Raw genomic sequence first — 17,687 nt, 5'->3', positions numbered from 1 at the left:
AGCTACTAGCGAGGCGACATGGTTTAATTTATAAGCAAGTTGCACAAGAGAATATGAAGAGACACATTCAGCCATGGTGGAGACTGCATGCTGCGGCCAGTCCAACTTTTCCTGTGTATCTGCTGAGGGTCTAAGCAAGTGACATGGAATACTGGCTGGGCAGCGATAGAGACAAGCTTGTGAACGTCACCATGTTTTGAGAGAATGAGACAGAGAACTCTGGATACAGCATCCAGCCTGATAGCAGAACAGATGGAAGTGCTGAGAAGCTGAAGCTAAATGTGCCTCAGCATGTCTCATGTGGCAATTTCTCTCTCATACAAAGGGGTTTTCCTCTTTCAAGGATGCTGAAGGAGACAGTTTCTCATTTTGAAAGCTCCCTGGGTGCAATAAGCCACCTGTAGGAGATCTGGCTATTCAAGGCATTTATCTAACACCGATAACGGTGACCACCTGAGTCAGTGGGCACTGTCCTTCATCATATGCCACTGATGTAAAACCTTGTGGAGCTGGTATGTACTGTCCCAGTGGATAATGTTACAGGACCAGTCACTATAGTATCTAGGCATTAAGCCTTCCTTCCTTACTTCACTCCATACAAGTAGAGTATGTCTCCTCCCAATGACATTTTAAATATGAGAACACAGGCTTTTCCCTGATCAGATTGTACAACTCACCCAGATAATCTGGTACCTTCCTCCATCAGGGGCCAATACCTAATGCTTTTTACGTAAGCCATTCCTGCAGATTCTAGTGCACCTGGCCAAGCATGCAGTGCTGTATATGGGATGATGAGAAATTCCTTCCCGATCCCAGTAGGTAATTGCCCTGAAGCATGAGAGTGGATTCTCTCATTATATTAGCACATGCATCAGTGAATGGAATTACTCATAATGCAAACTCAGTCAAGATCTCTAGTGTAGATAGATCTGTAGTTTGATCTCAGTCCAGCTTCTGTTGAGCAAATGTCCACACCACAATTGGCCCCCTTGTTAACCATCCTAGCAGCCAAGCCAAGTACTGCATGGGCCATGGAGACTGACTGCCTCATCCCTAGAGGGGACTCTTCCAAGGTAGGGTTGAGGTATATTGGCCAATGTTCTAAACCCAGTGGAAGTTTGCACCATCACAGCCCATGTTGCTCTGTGCAATAGGGTGCCAGTGTCCAGGACTGTCATTCTAGCACCGTTCATCAGTTAGAAACCAACCCAGTAAAGAACCTGACCCATTGTAAATAGCCCCCCTTTCCTTTCCCCTCCGTTAGCTTTACTGTAATAGATGCATTCATTTCTAGCATAGTTGGTGCACTGGCCATTGGAAACCTTTAAACAATCTTTGGATGCCCATAGAAAACAAGTGATCTGCAGTGAGCAACATAGGGGTTTGTTCTATTCAGAGGGACTGTGAGCTGAGCTTCACACAGATAGTTTATGATGTAATCAGGGGCCTCTCAATGGAATTATAGCCTCCTGTTCTATGGCTCTTCCATTGTGCTATTCTCCCTGCACTTCTAAGCACAGGAAGAGCAGGGCCTGGCCCACCATATGCTGACTGTCTGTCAGCTACCTGAGCTCTGTTCCCTTTCAGCTAGGGTGTGGCTAACAGCCCCCACCTCAATCAAACCAGGATAGTCAGACTTAAGGTGTGTTGGGGGGGAGGTGTGATTTGTGCTGCTCAGTCCCAACAGAGCAACGCAATCGGTCTCTGGCCAGATGAGCAAACAATCCAGGGAGAGAGAGAGAACAAAAGGATCAGCTGACCATGCATAAACGCCCAGGTTCAGGCAGGTCGGGACAGCGAGCTGTGTTATGCTTCTGATTGGTGGAGCAGTTGATGAGTCCTGAAAACCAGACAAAGACCCCAAATTGCACCCTTGCCTCTGAGAAGGTGACAGCATCATGTCAGGAGCTCTTTGCAGAGTTGTGAGGGTTGAGGGGAAGTGGGAACCTCACCATGCATATCACTGGTCACAGCTACGGAGTGAGTTTTCCAGCAGAGGGGGTCTCTCTTCATCAGGGCTGCTCAGCTGTCTATATGTGGCTTGGATTTATCTGGGACCTTTCATCCCGAAGGGGCCCAAAACACTTCACAAATGAGACAGCTCATCAAGACCTAATAGGTGGCCACCTTTCCTCTGAGCCTGGTTTGTGGTTAAGACACTGGACTAGAAGTCAAAAGACTTCCATTCAATTCCTGCCTCTGCCACAGACTGTGTGTGACCTGTGGCAAGTCACTGTATCCATGTCTCTGCTCCCCATCTGATACCACCTCACTTGTCATGTCTCTTTAGATTGTAGAGGCTGTTGGGCAAAGGACTGTCTTACTATATCTATGTGCCTAGTACAGTGGAGCTCTGAGCTTAATCATGGCCTTTAGGTGCTACACTATTAGACAATTCATCAAACAGGATACATTAAATGAAGTAATAATAACCCAGCTTGATGATAGGGGGCATTATGCTGACGGAGCTGCCATTTCTCCAAAGTTGTAAAAAAAATTGGGGTCCTCATTACTTGTTATTGGCTAGCCCGTGGCCCTTTCTTCAGAAGTAGAGGGGTTAGCTTGGAAAAATTCTAGCTTGGGAAATTGTATTCTGCTTGCCAATGTTCCCTGGGCTGTGTACGTCAGGCGCAGCATTCCCTTTGTCACCGCCCAGCAACAGTTGCACAACAGTCTCTTGCCATAGATTCATTTGTGTGTCGTTTCAATATTGTGATTTTTTTTTTTGAGAAACTACTGGTGCATCAGTGAGTTCTAGTCCCCAGAGTTCCCACCAGCTCCCACGGCAAGCATACTAGTGGAGTTCTCCTGAAGGAGAGAGGCCTCTTCAGCTCTAATAAAGGTTAGCATGTTTCTCGTGTCTCTCAAAACTGGAGAAGTTAGTTGGAAAAGGAGTGGCATTTACCTTAGAGAGAAGATGAGTAAGGGGACATGTTAAAGGTACATGAAGAAGGTAGATTGGGCACTTCTATTCCACCTTCAATTCATGAACAAGGGGACATTCAATGGAATTAAAAGGCAGCACATTTAAAGCTACTAGAAGGAAGTCACGCCACCTCCCTCCAAAAATGCAGTTGGCCTGTGGGAACTCATTGCCACAAGACACCACGGAGGCCGAGAGCTTAGCAGGATTCTAAAGAGGACTGAACAAGAACATCCAGAGTTACAACAGCAGTTGCAAAGAAGATCAGACATGTTTTGCAAAGGCTATACACCCTCAGAAATTCAGTAGTGTTCAGATCTACAACCCAGAAGTCTCTATTTGCAGACTCCTGCCCTAGCCACTAGACAACCAGATAGCATGCTAAGCCCATATGCAATGCCCCTGGTCTCAGTGCACTTTCAGAGAAGAGGGTCCTGAAATGACAGTTACCTTTCCATAACTGGTGTTCTTCGAGATGTGTTGCTCATGTCCATGCCACAACAGGTGTGCGTGCTCGCCACGTGCACTGGTGCCGGAAGTTTTTCCCTTAGCAGTACTTGTAGGGGAGTGCCCCTAGTGACCCCTGGAGTGGCTGCACGCTCCCCCCACCCTCAGTTCCTACTTGCAAGACAACTCCAGCAGAGGGGAAGGAGGGCGGGATGTGGAATGCACACGAGCAACACATCTCAAAGAACACCAGTTACGGAAAAGGTAACTGTCTTTTTTTCTTCAAGTCATTGCTCATATGCATTCCACAATAGATGATTCCAAGCTATATCTGTTGGAGGTGGGTAGGAGTTCACAGACACTCGGGACAGATCACTGCCTTGCCGAACCTGGCGTCCTCCCTGGTTTGGGAGACAATCGCATAATGCGAGGTGAACATGTGGACCGACAACCATGTGGCAGCCCTACAGATGTCCTGAATGGGGACATGGGCCAGAAAGGCAGCCGACGAGGCTTGCGCCCTCGTCGAGTGCACCCTCACAATTGGCAGTGGGGAAACTCCCGCCAGGTTGTAATAAGTACGGATACATGAAATGATCCAGTTGGAGAGCCGCTGAGTGGAGATCGGCCGACCTTTGATGCGTTCGGCTGTGGCGATGAACAGTTGCAAAGACTTCCTGAATGACTTTGTACATTCCAGGTAAAAAGCCAGAGCCCGTCTCACATCTAGCATGTGGAGGCGGCGCTCCTCACTGGACGTGTGGGGTTTGGGACAGAGCGCCGGCAGGAAAATGTCCTGGCCTATATGATAGGCAGAGACCACCTTAGGGACGAACGAAGCTGGACCTTCTACTTATGGAACATCGTGTACTGGGGTTCGGAGGTCAGGGCCCTGAGTTCCAAGACCCTTCTAGCAGACGTGATCGCCACCAGAAAGGCTACTTTCCACGAGAGGTGTGACCAGGAGCATGTAGCAACCGGCTCAAATGGAGGTCCAGTTAGCCTGGCCAGCACCAAGTTCAGGTCCCACTGGGGAACTGGGGGTCTAACATACGGAAAGAGGCGATCCAAGCCCTTAAGGAATTGACTGGTCATGGCATGAGAATATCATGTGGCCCTGCACTGGCGGGTGGAAGGCCGATATGGCTGCCAGGTGCACCTTGACAGATGAGGGCGCTAGGCCCTGGGCTCTAAGATAAAGGAGGTAGTCTAGTATAAGATGGATTGATAGTCTAGATGGATTGGAGCAGCCACTGGCAAGATGCCCCGATCAGCGGCCACCAGGAAAACCAAGACCATTTTGCCAGGTAGGCCTGATGCGTGGAGGGCTTCCTGCTCTCCAGGAGGACGCACTGAACTCCTTCCGAGCAAGTCCTCTCCTCTCGGCCTAACCATTGAGCAGCCATGCCATGAGGTGGAGGGCTGCTAGGTTGGGGTGGAGGAAACGACCTTGGTCCTGGGAGAGCAGGTCCAGGCGGGTTGGCAACAGCCATGGCGGGGTGACTGCCGAGCTCGTGAGAGTTCCGTACCAATGCTGCCTGGGCCATGCTGGGTCGATCAGAAGGACACGGGCCCTGTCCGTCTTTGTCTTTTCCAAGACCTTGCCGATCAGTGGAATCAGGGGAAAGGCATAGAAAAGCTGACCCAACCAGGACAGAAGGAAGGCACTGGAGATCGTGCCCATGCCCAACCCTCCCCTGAAGCAGAAACGGGGACACCAGCAGTTCTGCCAGGTCGCCAAAATGTCCACTTGGGCATAAGTGCCAACTTTCTCTGGCGCCTGTGGGTGCTTGCGCCCCCCACCCCTTGACTCCACCCTTTCCCCACCCTGGCCCCGCACCCATTCCAACCCCTTCCCCAAAGTCCCCACCCCAACTCCACCCCCATTGGATCCCTTCCCCAAATCCCAGTCCCAGCCCCGCCTCTTCCCCCAGCACGCCGCGTTCCCCCTCCTCTCCCCTCCCTCCCTGCCCCGCAAAACAGCTGTTTCGCAGCGCAAGTGCTGAGAGGGAGGGGGGAAAAGCAGGATGCGGCGGCGCGCTTGCGGAGGAGGCGGAGGTGACCTGGAGCAGGGGGGCAGGGCAGGGCCACGAGGAGCTGCTGGTGGATGCTCAGCACCCACTAATTTTCACAGAGTCGGCGCCTATGCACTTAGGGAGTGCCCCACGTTCAGAATATCCTGAACATCACCTCCAGGTGCAGCAACCATTCATTCTGAGAGGAGAAGTCCTGGCTCAGCTGATTTGCCCGAGAGTTTTGGACGCCCGGGAAGTAGTGTGCTTCCAAGTAGATATCGTGGGCTATGCAGAAGTCCCACAGCCTGAGGGCTTCCTGGCAGAGGGCTGAGGAGCGGACTCCGCCTTGCCTGTTGATGTAGAACATTGAGGCCGTGTTGTCCGTGAGAACTCTGACCACTCTGCCCACTAGGCACGAGCGAAAGGCCATGCAGGCTAGACGGACGGCCCTGAGCTCCTTGACATTTATATGCTGGGCTAGTTCCTGCGCGGACCACAGACCTTGGGTCTGGAGGTTTCCCACATGGGCTCCCCACCCCAAGTCCAACACATTGGACACCAACTCCATAGTCGGGGATTGGCCCCTGAACAGGATCCTTTGAAGCATGTTCCCCACGGAGGATCACCAGCATAGGGAGGCTATCACAGGTTTGAGCACAGTGAGAACTTTATCCATCCTGTCTCTGGACTGGGAGAATACCAAGGCCAACCAGAGCTGAAGGGGCCACATCCTGAGTCTGGTATGATGAACCACATACATGCACGCCGACATATGACCCAGGAGTTGGAGGCATGCTCTGGCGGTCGTCATGGAAAACCTCATGACCACGCCAATGAGCTCCCTTAGGGTTTTGAATCTGTCCAGTGGGAGGGAGGCTCTGGCCGATGTCACGTCCAGAATCGCACCAATGAACTCTATGCGTTGCACCAGTACCAATGTGGATTTGGTGTTGTTTACCAGCAGCCCCAGTGTGGTGCACATGGACAGGAGGAGTGTTACGTGATCCTGTACCAGTGACCTGGAGCTGCCCTTGACCAGCCAGTCATCAAGATAGGGAAAGATCTGGACCCCCCCGCAACACCTGAGGTAGGCCGCTGTCACAGACATACACTTTGTGAAGACTCTGGGAGCCGTCGATAGGCCAAACAGGAGGACAGTGAACTGGTAGTGCTCCTGCCCTACCGTGAAACGGAGGAAACGCCTGTGGCCCTCGAATATATGAATGTGGAAGTATGTGTCCTGTAGATCGAGGGTGGCGTACCAGTCTCCTGGATCCAGGGAGGGGATGATAGAGGGCAGAGAGACTATGCGAAACCTGAGCTTTACCATGTACTGGTTCAGGCCTCGCAGGTCCAGGATGGGCCTGAGCCTCTCTTTGGCCTTCGGGATAAGGAAATAGCAGGAGTAGTACCCCTTGTATCTGAACTCTGCCAGCACCACCTCCACCGCTCCTAACCAAAGGAGCCGCCTCACCTCCTGCTCAAGTAAGCTCTCGTGAGAGGGGTCCCTGAAGAGGGACGGGGAGGGAGGGTGAGTGACTGGGTAGAAAGAAACTGGAGGGTATAGCCCCGGGAGACAGTGTTGAGGACCCATCGGTCTGTGGTCAGCAGCAACCACTCCAGGAGGAAAGTACATAGGTGGTTGGAGAAGGGAAGGTTGGGTGGATCTCTGGTACAAACTGGTAAGTCATCCCCGGGCGTCCCATCAAAACTGGCGCTTACCCACCTGCTTACCCTTAGAGGGCCCAGGCTGGGGCGCAGGCCAGGATTGCCATGGTGGGTGCTTTTTATAGTCCCTTGATTTTTTATAAGGGGGCTCGTATCTGGAGTGGGTGGCCTGACTGGGAGCCGGCTGTGGTTTGAATTTGGTCCTGGCCGGGGCCGGAACATAGAGACTGAGGGTCTTTAATGTCGTGTGGGAGTCCTTAAGACTGTGTAACTTCACATCTATTTGTTCCGTGAACAGGGCCTTGCCGTCGAATGGAAGGTCCTGCAAGGAGTTCTGTGCCTTGCTGGACAACCCAGACAGCAGGAGCCACAACACTCTCCTCATGGACACTGCGGAGGCCATAGACCCTGCAGCCATATCCACAGCGTCCGAGGCTGCCTGAATGGCTGCCCTGATGGCAGCCATGCCCTCCTCAACCAGAGCCTTAAACTCCTTCTTTACATGCTCCTGGAGGGAGTCCGCAAATTTGAGCATCAAGCCCCACAAATTGAAGTCATATCTGCCCAGCAGGGCTTGGTGGTTTGCCCTCAGTTGGAAGCTCGAGGACGAATAAATCTTTCTACCGAATAAATCTAGTCTTCTCGAGTCCTTATTCTTAGGAGTAGGAGCGGGTTGACCTTGACATTCTCTATGGTTGACAGCCTCGACCACTAGAGAGTTGGGGGCGGGGTGGGTATACAGATATTCATGCCCCTTGGTGGGCATGAAATACTTCCGTTCTGCCCTCTTAGAGATGGGGGGCAAGGAAGCCGGGGTTTGCCACAGGGCGTTCGAGACCTTTGCCACCCCTTCATGGAGCAGGAGAGCCACCATGGCTGGTGCTGAAGCCAAGAGGACATTGAAGAGGGAGTCCAAGGGTTTCTCCACCTCCTCAGCTTGTAGGTTGAGGCTTGATGCCACCCTTTTCAACAGTTCCTGATGGGATTTCGTGTCCTACTATGGGACGGAAGAAGGAGGAGCCGTGATTGCCTCATCGGGGGAGGATGAGGATAAGGATGGGGGGTGCGGTGTTCTGTGTCCCCACCACTTGGTCTCCTTCTAGGTGTGGGACTGGGGATGAGCGCTCCGCTGACCCTTTTTTGGGAGGCTAAGAGAGGGAGGCCAACGGTCTTTCCGAGGCTCCGGCCACCGAGCGAGCCACCACCAGGGGCTACGTCGGGGCCCATGGGGCCCATTGGTACCACGGCGCTGGCCAGGGAGCCCAGAATGGACTGCCCCGCCTGACTTGCCTGGCCCACCGACTGTCGACTTCGAAGGGAGGCCAGACTAGCATACGATCTACCGCTATCCCGGGACAGGGACGAGTGACGGCGTCGGGAGTGGTGCCAAACACAAGACAGGTTTCAGAGTAGCAGCCGTGTTAGTCTGTATCCGCAAAAAGATCAGGAGTACTTGTGGCACCTTAGAGACTAACAAATTTATTAGAACATAAGCTTTCGTGGGCTACAGCCCACTTCTTTGGATGCATATAGAGTGAAACTATTATGCTCTAATAAATTTGTTAGTCTCTAAGGTGCCACAAGTACTCCTGTTCTTTTTTGCAAACACAAGACAGTGATCCCGGAGTGGAGGAGCGGGAGTATTGTCTGTAGCAGCTGCTCTGTGAACGACTCCGACGGGCGGATTTGCAATGGCAGGGTGCTGGCGATCTACGCCTGGGGCTGCGGGAGCGGTGCCATGGTGGAGACCTTGAATGGGATGAAGAGCGGGAGCGGCATCGACGTCCGGACTGCAAGGGGCTACAGGGGCTCTGAGATAACAACCTCCGGTGCTGTCTGTCCCGGTCTCGGCGAGGCATGCTCTCATCGCGAGGTCTGTGTTCCCTTGAGGCAGCATGGTGCCTGGAACCCTTGCTGCTCGACACCGAGCCAGACAACCTGGTGGGGTTGACGGGGACCAGCGCGGGCTGCACGTGGGACGGTCACTGTGTGGAGAACAGCGTTGGGAACCTTCCCTCCACTGTGAGTGGTACTGTACAGGCAGTGACTGTGGGGGTCCGAGTGGCGGCTTGCCTTTGGACCAGGGAGCCGCTGACGTCAGTGCAACCAGTACTGGTAGAGACATAACGTCTTGAGCTGCCTGCAGGGCCTCTGGCATGGAGGGCATCCAAATGTGGCCACTGACGTCCGGGGAGGTCGGCTTGGAGTGGGCTGGGTTACTCGGCTCGACTTCAATTGGAGGCCGTGAGGCCGATGGGGATCGAGAGCTGCCCAACACGGGTCTAGTCTCTCCCCCAGTCTTGCCCCGGTGCCTTGGCGGAGAAGACTTCTTCTTTGCCTTTTTAGAGGGTCCCGTGGACAGGGAGCAGTGCCGACTGCTGGAAGGCACCGTTGGGTCGCCATGCACCGATGCAGCGGTGCTCGGTGCCGACTCGGATCGGTGCAGTAGTGTCGGGGTCAGGGCCGACTCCATCAAAATGGCTCGGAGCCGTATGTCCCGCTCCTTCTTGGTCCGAGGTTTGAAGGATCTGCAAATTTTGCAGCGGTCGCTGAGGTGGGTTTTCCCCAGACTGCATAAACAGTCTGCATTTGGCTCACTCATGGGCATAGGCCGTTTGCAAGTGTCGCACGACTTAAAGCCCAGGGCGCAGGGCATGCCCCGACATGGGCGCACTTAACTATTCTAACTAAACTTTTTTTTTTCCGTAACTACAGGTACGTACTAACTATGAACTAACAAAGTCCAAAGAGGGAAAGCTACAGCAGAGCTGGAGCAGAGCAGTTCCAAAGCACCTTCACTGGCGGCAAGAAGGAACTGAGGATGGGAAGAGCGCGCAGCTCCCCTTATACCGCACCATGGCAGCACCACTCCAGGCGTCGCTGGGGCACTCCCCTACCGGTACTGCTAAGGGAAAAACTTCCAGCACTGGTGCACGTGGCGAGCACACACACCTATTGTGGAATGCACATGAGCAATCTCTCAAAGAAGAATTCAGGAATATCTAGGATCTCAGTGGATTAGAAGGATGGTTTTAGTCCTGTTAGACTTTGGCATATTTCAGTAAAGTGCTGGCACCAGACCGGGTGTCAGTGTCTCTCTCCCTTCCCCTCCCATGCAGTTGTATGCTAGCTTGGCCCCAAAGCAGTCTCAGACATTAACAGACTGCCTTCCCACCCCAAGCCTTCCCCATGAGGCAGGGAGCTATGCAATCAGCCAACATGGGGCTCACATGCACATGAAGTGATCTATTGGAAGACAGAGGCGAAGGAGCAAGGGGGTGAAAGATTATATTTGTGGCCTTCCTCATGGGCAGATTAATCCAGGAGGGTGCATCTCAGGGCTCGCTGAGCCATGAGCAGATTAACTAATGTCCCTATGAAATGGACAGAAAATCATTCTGTTCAAAGGTCCCAGCTCAGGACACTAGCTTTAGTGCTGATTGATCCAGCAAGAGCATGATGGGAATGCAAGAGCCAGCAGCAGCAGCAGCAAAGGCGTTAGTAGCACAGGAGAAGGTGAATGAATCTCACAGATGAGAGTCTGATCCTCCTGTGACAGGTTGGATAACAGAAACCCCCTTGGGAGCTGCCACCCGATGTGCAAGACTACTTCTACCCCTGTTTTCCCTGCCAGCTCTGGACCCCAGCAACCTGTCTTGCTGAGCCAGACACTCCTGTCTGCTCCAACAAAGACCCAGGGTCTGAATTACTTGCCCCAAAAGCTGCAGGTTTACCTGAAAACAGCTAACAGAAGTGTTCCCGTCTTTAACACTCAGGTGCCCAACTCCCAATGGGGTCTAAACCCAAATAAATCCGTTTTACCCTGTATAAAGCTCAGACTGGACACCTTCCAGGCCTGGGCACAATTCTTTCCCCTGGTACAGCTCTTGTTCCAGCTCAGGTGGTAGATAGGGGATTCTTCATCAGGGCCGGCTTTAGTAAGTGCAGGGCCCGATTCAAATACCTGGTGGCGGTCTGGGTCTTCGGTGGCACATTAGCGGCAGGTCCCTCACTCGCTCTGGGTCTTCCGTGGCACTGAAGGACCCACCACCGAAATGCCACCGAAGACCCGGAGCGAGTGAAGGACCCGCCGCCGACGTGCTGCCAAAGACCTGGACCACCGCTGGGTGAGTAAAAAAATTAAAAAGGCGCCTAAGTTAGGCGCTCTTCTTTAGGGCGTGGGGCTCTCTTAGGCGCGGGCATGGGGCATCTTAGGTGCGGGGCCCGATTCCAGGGAATCGGCCTCAAGCCGGCCCTGTTCTTCATGATGGCTCCTCTCTTCCCTTTGGTCTGTTCCACCCCTTTATATATCTTTTGCATAAGGCGGGAATCCTTTGTCCCTCTCTGGGTTTCCACCCCCTCCTTCTCAATGGAAAGACACCAGGTTAAAGATGGATTCCAGTTCAGGTGACATGATCACATGTCACTGCAAGACTTCATTGCCCACTTGCCAGCACACAGATACACAGGAAGACTCACAGGTATAAAACACATCCATCTGCAGACAATTGTCCTGGTTAATGGGAGTCATCAAGATTCCAAACCACCATTAATGGCCCACACTTTGCATAATTACAATAGGCCCTCAGAGTTATATTTCATATTTCTAGTTTCAGATACAAGAGTGGTACATTTATACAAATAGGGTGATCACACTCAGTAGATTATAAGCTTTGTAATGATACCTTACAAGAGACCTTCTGCATGAAGCATATTCCAGTTACATTATATTCACTCATTAGCATATTTTAATAAAATTATATAGACTGCAATGTCACACCTCCCCCATCCCCCACAGTCGATTCAAACTGCATTCTGGCCGTTTAGTTTGCAGTATCTGGAAAGCAGCCTGTGTTGTCAGCTTGCAAGATTTTATCATAGGTCACAGAACATGAAGTATCATGAAAAGCCCAGCTCCTGAAGTCAACCGGTTAAGGGAGAATCCTGCTTAAAAAGAAAATGTAAATAATTAGGTTTCTTGCCCTCAGGGGTGCATTGAAGACCCTGGAAACATGAGCCCTAAAGATGCAAAAGCCAGAAGGCAAATAAAAAGAACCCAACAATTATTGTTTTATGATCTTGTGATCGTTTAAGCCAGTCACATGATTTCTGATTACTGAAGGTGGCAATACTGACGCTAGGTTAAAAATGGACAGCTGAGCATGGCCGTTCTGAACTGCCCTAATAGAAATAGATCTGTCTCTGCGGTGTAAGATCTCACTTGCTGCTGGTTTGGTTGCAGATGGATGCAGACTTTGGTCTGCAAGTAGAGTGGAAACTGACAATGTCTCGATGGTAACAATAAATAGGAGGAAACTAGAGACAAATGCAACTTTTCTGGCAGGTGTCCAGAGCACCTCAGGCTATGGTCTTGTCTTTAGAGGCAAAGTTGGATTAGTGTTAGTACATGTTTTAGGCAGATCAAGAACCGAGCATTCAATAGCCAGATCCCAGAGTTCTCTTGTTTGTTATAGAATCATAGATTAGTTTTAGTACCCTATGCCCTAACCTGGTAGAAGAACTAAAACCCCCAAGAACACCCATTCCCAGGTTGTTAGAATGTAAAGGACTTTCTGTCACTAGCATTGCATTAAAATGCAAGGAACATTTTGGAACTAAGCTACTTGAGTGACTGTTTTGAGATGCATTTGACAAGAGCTCAAGTATATTGGTATGGATTGCTGGCCTAACTGTCCTGAGACTACATTTAACTTCCTCCCATCACACAATAACTTAGAGAGGGGGAAATAAGCTCTAAGCACAGAGCTGGGAGCCAGGAACTCAACTGATTATTTCTAATAGCACCTAAAAGCATATGTTATGAGCTGGGTGAAACCTTGTTATGGGTGGAGTTAAAAAACTCTTTAACCTGACACAGTCCCGCATTTAAGTGAGTTGTAGGAGACAATTAAGGGGCCACACTTAAAACAAAGTGTAATAGAATCTGCCCAGAAACTAGCACCAGGTGAGCAGAGTGGGTATTGTGACCAGGTGGGGTGGGAGAGAACATGCTGAAAAAGATGGCGGAAAAGAGAGAGATACAGACTGAAGAAGTCACTGAAAGCAGAGTGGATGACTGGAAGAAAACTGTGAAGAGGTTTTGGGTCAGAGATGCAGGCTGAAGAGAGCGCTCCTAGTGCTGAGAGTGAAAAAAGCTGTTTCCTGCTATTTGATTCCTTCTGTACTCAGAGACACAGGGCTTTGTACATTCTTTGTAAAAAAAGAAGATTGCATAAAAAAAAACAATTTCTATCCCAGTTCTATCACCAATTTCTACTCCCAGTTGGCACCCTCCCCAAACTTGGACTAGCTGCTCAGGTCAAAAAAAGAGGAACAGTTAGTAGGCAGGAAGGGTGCAACTTTTCCAGTTAAGTCAAGTGAAGAAGAATAGCTGCCACTTATCCAGGGCCAAGTTTAAGCTACTATACTTTATCGTAAAGAAAGGATTTTACAAAATGCAGCAGCATAGGTGTCACTAGCAAACTGAAAGCTTTGTAATATTTAAAACCTGTTTGCCAGTCATTCCACACAAACAGACCAGAGCCGAGAGAGAATACAATCAGCAACACCTCTTGCCAGAGTCCTTGCATCCAGGGAAAGCAAATGGGCCTTGCAATGTGTCAGGAAAGTCAATTAATTAGGCCTATTTCAAACTGGGGGAAGGAAATGGTGGGGGAGGAAGAATTCAAAAGCTGAAGGGTCCTCGCGGCAAACACCCTGCCAGCTGCTCCCTTTCTCTGGTAGGAGCAGCTGTATTAATAAATCATCCCTCTCCTGTGAAACTTGGTGTGATCATCTGATCACTGGTGCTGCCTGGACGTGGGAGAGGCCTGCCTGCGTGGCTAACCAAATGACTCAACCTAGTTTCCTCCTGTGGACTGATCTCCTGGCCACTGATTTAAATGCCAGCAGAACTGGGCTTGGTGAGGGGGACTTAGTGCCCTGTCCCACTGGGGTCATAGGAGACCCTCTGCTGTGTCTAACGGGGGACGTGCTCAGGAAGTGGGGCTTGCTTTGCAACAGAGCTCAGATTGAAGATTTGGGGCTTGCTTTCAATGGGAGTTAGGTGCCTAAATACCTTCCAAGGATCTAGACCTCTGTGTTTGGCCCAATAAATCCCATAGATTTCAATAGGAATTGAGGGTGCTCAGCAGCTTTGTGCCTCTGTTTAGAAGTTGCTGAGGACTCCTATGAGTGGGTTTAGGAGAGATTCTGCCTCCCCCCCAAGAGAAAAGGATTACAGTGGGTTTGATTTCTTGTTTTTTAAAAGAAGTCTTGGATTCTCTCTGAACTGTACCTGAGGCCTCCCAGAATTTGCTGCCCTATCAATGTTCTAAAACTCTTCTGGACACACAGGCCCAGTGATCCCTGCCACTCACGTTGCATGTTGAGGAGAGTCTAGGCTATATTTCAGCCTTTTGTTTGCAGTCCTAGCCCTGTAGTGATGCTCTATGGTGCAGCCCGTAAGCCTAACTCCTTCTATCTCTGTTACCTTTTGTGGGATGCTTCTCAAGCTCTTGATCCATGAAGAACATCATCATCTGCTGATTTGCCACTTAATTCCTCCTCCTGGCCATGCTGGATACTTAGATCTTTGCAGTGCTTTGTCATTTAGGCAGGAGTGGAAAAATGTAGGGCCCCAAGAAGATGGCAGGAGCTTCACGCCTGAAGTGTCCATATCCTTGGTGGCCTCCAGGAAAAGCTGCTGCTTTTTCACAGACATTAGCCAATAGGTCCATCAATGGCTATTAGTCAAGATGATCAGGAATGCAACACCTTGCTCTGGGTGTCCTTAAGCCTCTCTGATTGCCCAAAGCTGGGAGTGGACAATGGGATGGATCACCTGATAAATTGGCCTATTCTGTTCATTCCCTCCGAAGCACCCTGCGTTTGCTGTTGTCAGGAGACAGGACATTGGGCTGGACGGACCATTGGTCTGAACCAGTATGGCCACTCTTACGATCTGGGGCTCAGTCTTCAGTGCTATTGATCCAGCCTTTTGACACTGTTGAGCTCACAAAGTACACTTTAAACATTCAGGGCCTGATTTTCAGAAGTGCAGAGCCTGCCCCACTCCAGTGGAAATCAATGGGAGTTCTGGATGCTCAGCACCTCTGCCACCATTCCATTCATTCACGACCATCCATAAGCAACATGTTTCTAGCCTGGTTTCTGAAGATCAGGTATTTGGAAATTAGATGGAACTGAGCTATGTTTTAGCCAGAAAACTGACACAGAGATTGTGGCTGTGGTAGAATGAAGAGAAAGGGTTTTCACAACAGTCATATAACCCCTAGGAGCAGCAGACACAGACCCCTCTCACCACTTTGCACCTGACCTCCAAGAAGGGTCATGGGTCAGGACCTCCTGCTGTACTAAGTGGTGAGATAGGACAAGGACCCTTTTCATAGCTGAATGGCAGGGAGATTCTCTCTCCTTTTCCAGAAGAGGAAATCTGACATCTGGCCTTCCCCTGGCTGCTCTATAGATTTTACTACCCTTTTATGCTGTCACAGGGAATTAAATAATTGAGTCTTTACAACTGCTCTCAGCTGTTGCAAAAGATACTGACACCTTCCCCCTCTGCCAAGACAAACATTCATGGAAGGTATTTGTTTGCACTGGGTGAGGACAGAACCCAACTTTAAAGCATCTCATTCCCCAATCAAGGCTTTCTTTTCCATGTGTATTTTTAGTATACACCCACCTGACACTTTTACCGACTGCATTAACTCCACTACCATTCCCTCGCTTTATAAATAGGCTTGGAAAGATTCAATTTTTTTCCTCAGTAAATGTCACTAAGCGTCAATTTCACCATACACACAAAACAGGCAAAAATATTTCCACTAATAATCAAAATTTACAGCTGTATGAAGTAAGAAAAATACAGCTTGAGAACTTATTAGAGTTTGATTTAAGGATATTGACTTTGTATATTTTGACATGAGATGTTGCCAATTTGGGTTTTAATGGTTACAAGGCTTTAACTTATGGAATCTCAGTGTCTCTTGTCATTGTTATTATCTGACCCTTCCCATAGTTTCTTGTAATTGTGAGTTTTTAAATCTATAAAAATGATTAAAAATAAACATCAAATATAAGGAAAAAAATCACATTCTGCCTAGTTAAAAGCTACTGATATATTCATGCTGTATATATTTTAAGTGGGTGGTTTTTTTGCTGGGGGGGGGGGGGGAGGTTGTTTTATATTGTGCAGTATCCCAAGTGTCTCAGCAGGGGGCTCTGTAGAAAAACACTTCTCCATAGAGCGTACACAACATGATGGTGTCCTTCTGAGCAGTGGTAATTATTAATAACTACAATTTGAAGGACTTTTATCCTTTTTTGAGTTTGCTGGGGTCTGCTCTTCTAGTGCCGGTTCTTGGAAAGCAGTGCAATTATCCCTCAACTGCAGAGTGAGATGCTTCAGAGCAGAGCCCTGAAAAGAGAGAGGAGAGTTGTGTATATTCCTAGCTAGCGGAAAGAGTCTTTTATTCCAAATGCAGCAATTTACCCCTGCCAACCCCCACAGCTACTTGTACAGAAATTACTAGAACTGGGATTTCCTTCTCTCAGAAAATTATGCATGTCTGAAAAAAAAAATCCATCCTGAACTGGAACAAAAAATATTAATTGGAAAATTTCCTGTAGGAAGCAGTAGAGGAGGTGGGAAATTGTTTGTCTGGGAAGCCCTCTCTGATGGGCAACTTGGGGAACCCACCAGCTGAGGAATCCAGCTGCCCAGGGATTCCAGAGACCCTGTGGAACCCACTGCCCACGTTGGCTGGGGAGCCAGCAAGTCTGCCCACATGCTTTCCATTGCAAGGTCTGATGGAATAGACACGCTCCTGTGAATGTGTCAATTCCACTGAATTAGCATTTTCTGATGATAAAATGTCAGAAAATCTTCCACCAGCTCAAGAAATGTCATGGTTCAGGAATACAGCTAGTGCTCTGCCCAGCCATTATAAAGATCACACTCCTTTCAGAAGGAGTAATGGCCCCCTTCCTTTATATAAGGTCATTGCCACCGCAGCCTCTAAGTCAAATGATACTCTCCAGGCAAAGTGAGGGGGCACCTTTTGTTCCATGTTCCTCCAGCAATGCACCCCGAGGGTGATCATCACTGGAGCTCAGCAGCCCCGGCCAGGCTCATTCTGTCCTTGGGTGGGTGCCAGCAGATAAACAGATGTAGAAACAAGCAACCTAACATACACCAGCTCCGACTGCAAACAACCTGTTAGCTTTCAAGTACTGGACAATGACGTGTCTATAGGCTACTGCTTACAGCAGAAGACTGGAGTCAGGACATTTGTATATAATTAACAACTCTGGCCCTCATTTGCTGTGGGAAAAAGAGTAAGCCATTCTCTCCTGCTGCACACCTTGAAAATGGGCTTCCTGATATCTACCTAAGAGCTAGGGCTGAGGAGGGGCTTCAAGATTTACAGCAAACTAATTTTTAAAAAGTGCCTCTTCCTACTGCATGAAGCCCTGAAAGGTGTGGGTGGGGAGCTGTGCTTGTTCATTAGGGGTTTGTCTATATGAACAGTGAGCAAGTGAGATGCAAATTTGCCACACACTAACTGTGTGTGTGGATCCCACTACTGCACACTAAAAGGTCCCCTTGT

This window comes from Chrysemys picta, chromosome 9 (genome assembly GCF_011386835.1).
Source record: "Chrysemys picta bellii isolate R12L10 chromosome 9, ASM1138683v2, whole genome shotgun sequence".
Lineage (NCBI taxonomy): Eukaryota > Metazoa > Chordata > Testudines > Emydidae > Chrysemys > Chrysemys picta.
The sequence above is the reverse complement of the archived record's forward strand: the minus strand, read 5'-3'. Positions refer to the sequence as shown.